Below are 3,901 nucleotides of genomic sequence, written 5' to 3' on the forward strand. Positions count from 1 at the left end.
AAAAACCATAAGAAAAAGATGTTTTGAAGTTTTAAGAAAATCTGAAAAAAAATATGGAATGTTAAGAGGATAATGTTTTATCGCCACACAAAATTTCAAGTTGAAACACACTACAAGATGTGAGCTATGAAAAAGACAAAATCAGCATTGAATAGTGCCGAACAGTAATGTCACTATTCAGGACTGAATTTGTCTTTTTCATAGCTCACACCTCGTAATGTGTTTCAACTTCAAATTTTGCATGGCAATAAAACATCACCCTCTTAACATCCCATATTTTTTTACAAAACATTAAAATATTGTTTGCACGAAGTTTTTATTGAATATTGGTTTCCGTATGTTATTCTCCCGGAGACTTGGCGCAGCATCGTCTTCTTCTTCTCACAGTACACAAGAAATTGGATGTTAGGGATGAGATCCTCTAACATCACGAAATGATGTTAGGGAAGCTACGGTACCCTGACATCCCTTCTTCACATCCATATAATTAAGCCTAAAATGACTTGAATTAATTTGTAAATTACAAATCTACTGTATACATTTACAAAAATTACATACAAACAAAATTATGATGCAATAAAATTAATTTCGGATTTTATTTTCTATGAACAGTAATTGCGCACATTATCTTTGCTACAGTGCCCGTGACATCCTTTCTTCATTTTGCACTGGGATTGCACTGTAGCTTCATGACATCCCTTCATGATGTTAGAGGATCCGTTCCCGCTCCACTAACAGCCACACGACCTGGCCGGCACAAACCAGACCAGAACTTGCCGCATCACTCGGCTCCACTTGATCATACTTTAGCTCATCACAGTTCAGTCTTCATTGCGCCTTGCCGTTTCTCACGGCATCACCTTATCGCACAACATAATCGGCATCCCACCATGCTCGCCGCATCACACGGCACCGCGGCTTCACACCATCGGCATCTCGCCTTGCCTGTCGCATCACACGACAACCCGGCATCTCTCCTCTTCCGCACATTGAACCGAGGCTTCGCCGGACTACACCACCCTACGACCGTCTAAACTACATGCATAACAAAAACTACATATACAGAGATATAATCAAGATTAAAAAGCTAACAGGGGACAAACTGTCCCTTTCCTCAATAGAAAAATTTAACTTGATGTGCAAGGAAAGATTAGCCATCTGTTTTGTTGGGAGCCGACGGCGTCAGGGACAGATACGCGTCAGTTTCAATTGGGAGCTCCTGGTGATAGGGAAAGATAGTTTTTTTCGACAAAGGGTGAATTTTATTGGTTCGGAATGGAGCATCAAGAGAATACAAATATAGTGAGCACACACCCGGCCTCTGCATAACTAAGATGCACACAGTCAACATCAACGCGCACACACACACACAAAAACACGCCAATAAATAGCAAAGTCAAATAAGACCAAAGCTATACATAGGCGATAAAAAAACACAAAAAAGATCAGATCGGTGATCAGCAAACTAAATCGGTGACCGTATCCGCACCAAACATCCCATGACATCACACGACCGACGAGATTCTTCAACAGCAACGCCTTCAGAAAGGGATTGGCGCTCAAGCGCCGCCGTCACCGGATCCAACCATCCAAAGTCAGAATCTAGGTTTTCACCCTGAAGAACCTGAATGAGCATATCCGAGCAATGCCTTCAAGAAGGTAACGATGTAAAAGCATTCTTGTTTTGGCCAGATCCCAGCTGAAGTGCCGACGTCACTACCAGAAACAGAAATATTCCTGTGAGCCGAAACCCGACAGGAAAATAGGGTTTACCGACAGGGAAAGTATTTCCTGTCGGCCAACCGTCAGGGTTAGCCGTCAGGCATAGCTCGACAGGGAAATTATGATATGCCTGTCGGCTGGCCGACAGGAACATTTTTCCTGTCGGTTTTCATTGTTTCTCTGACGGTTTTGGCCTCACAGGGATACACAGTCGTCAGGTTTGGTAAACCAGGTAAATTTCATATCCCTGTCATACATAACCGCCAGGAAAAATTGAGTCCAATGAACAAAAAAAAATCTTAGAATTGATGGTCTTACGCATAGCTATTTTATTACTCTGATTGTTTAGAACAAAGAAACATCGCTATCAATAGCTTCCATCAACCATGGAGTTACAAATTCACATACATCGGATACAATTCCATCAAATTTACATACATGAATCAAAAGAGAATGAAAACAGAGGTGCAACATCTAAAATCACTAGTGCATCAACTAAATATTCACAGCGTGAGACCTCTTTTCATAATGTTTGGTTACAGCTTAAGTTGCAAGCTTCTCTTCAAGGTTACCCTGCAGTGGACATAAATGAACTTGTACAAAAGTGCAAGTGTCTCGCATAAAAAAAGGTGCAAGTGTCAACACTTTGATACAAAAAGGTGACAACAAACAGGAACAATATCTATAAGATATAATAAGCATAATCGATCTGATATCTCAGTTTCTCGCAATAACAGTGGCATATATACACAACTTGTTTTTGTCACAGCAAAGTTACCCAATTTTACAGCTATATGGAAAAAATAATGGAGTAATTTGTGATAGAATCATATCTCAGATTTATACAAACCATGCAACTGAAAAAATCCATTCAAATGACAACCTAACCACATGCTTCTGGATTAGGTAGAAATATTTATCACCTAACAGTCTGGATTGATGAGATATTAGAGGCTTCTTGCAAGTCAGGCTCAAATCACAGTACCAATGTCAATACTCTTAAGTGCAAGTGCTCAATGATGCATCACCACAAAATTGTATAGTAAGAAAATAACAAGGAGTTAAGTCTAACCATTTCAGATGTTTGAGAAAAATGGGCAGAGTCATCATCATCTCCATAACAGTAAAAACCAAAGGATTATGCAATTATTCAATAATGTAACAACAGGGAACAGTACCTCTTTATTCAGAAGAATAAGTAGAATTTCTTGCCTTTATTGATAACCTTAACGTCCTGCTGCAGCCTCCTTGTTGTGCTGATCCTATTCCGTGTAATTTCCATACAACGGATCATTGGTCCCTAAATCATAACATAATGAAAGAGAATGAAACCAAAAGGATCATTGGTGAGACAATAATACATTTTTACAGTACTGCATGGTGAGACAATAAAGGGTCCCAAAGAAATAGAAAGGGGTAGTTTGCAGATTAAACCAATATAGCAGCTACTGGCTCAATAATGTTGATCTGAGGATGTTGGGCACACTGAACATAGCACGGTATGTTTTAATATACACAAGGCAACTTGATTTGATAATTATTAATGATACAAGTTTGGAGTCCAGGGTGAAAGCAAAAGTAAAAATACCTTGATTAGAACAAAAGCTCTTGCATCTCTCGTAGATCTCGAATCTTGAATTTTGCTCCTACTGAAGATGGATTGCAAACTAAAAAAATCAGACCTCAAATAGGTGTTGACCAATATTTAATTTATAGGTTGATGTGCATACAACAACAAAATATGGAAGGGAATAGTACCACTTCATTTGGAAGAATATTATTCAATTTCTTACATTGAGTGATAACGTGTGATGTTTGTTCAATTCTTATTAAATCAAAAAATAATGAAAGAGATTAAATCAAAGGGTATGGACAAACAAATTAGAGAGCAAAACTGTTACATACTCGATAGTGAGACAATAAAAAAATCATAAGGAAATAGAATGGAAAGTAACATTAGGAGTTTATGACTGAACAAATGTAGCAGCTATTGGCTCAAAACAGACCAGATGATCTTGAGCATACTAGACATCGAATTTTATTGTAATATATAGGAGAAAACATGCCATACAATTATTCATGATAAATTTTTGAAGGGTGAAAGCACAAGTAGAAAACCTTATGCACCGTGTGTACCAACACAAGACAAAAAAATAGTTTATGTATAGAACCTGCTAAT

The 3,901-nt window shown here is 38.2% G+C and overlaps 1 long non-coding RNA gene across 1 annotated transcript; it reads right to left on the reverse strand.

The window, feature by feature from the left end:
• Positions 1–2,031: 2,031 nt before the first annotated feature.
• Positions 2,032–3,044, reverse strand: LOC123066757 (uncharacterized). The gene is made up of 2 exons (XR_006431425.1): positions 2,901–3,044; positions 2,032–2,295 (listed from the first exon to the last, which is right to left on the reverse strand). It is a non-coding gene; the product is annotated as an uncharacterized lncRNA (long non-coding RNA).
• Between the last annotated feature and the right edge of the window lie 857 nt (positions 3,045–3,901).

Source organism: Triticum aestivum, chromosome 3B (genome assembly GCF_018294505.1).
Source record: "Triticum aestivum cultivar Chinese Spring chromosome 3B, IWGSC CS RefSeq v2.1, whole genome shotgun sequence".
NCBI classification, from domain to species: domain Eukaryota; kingdom Viridiplantae; phylum Streptophyta; class Magnoliopsida; order Poales; family Poaceae; genus Triticum; species Triticum aestivum.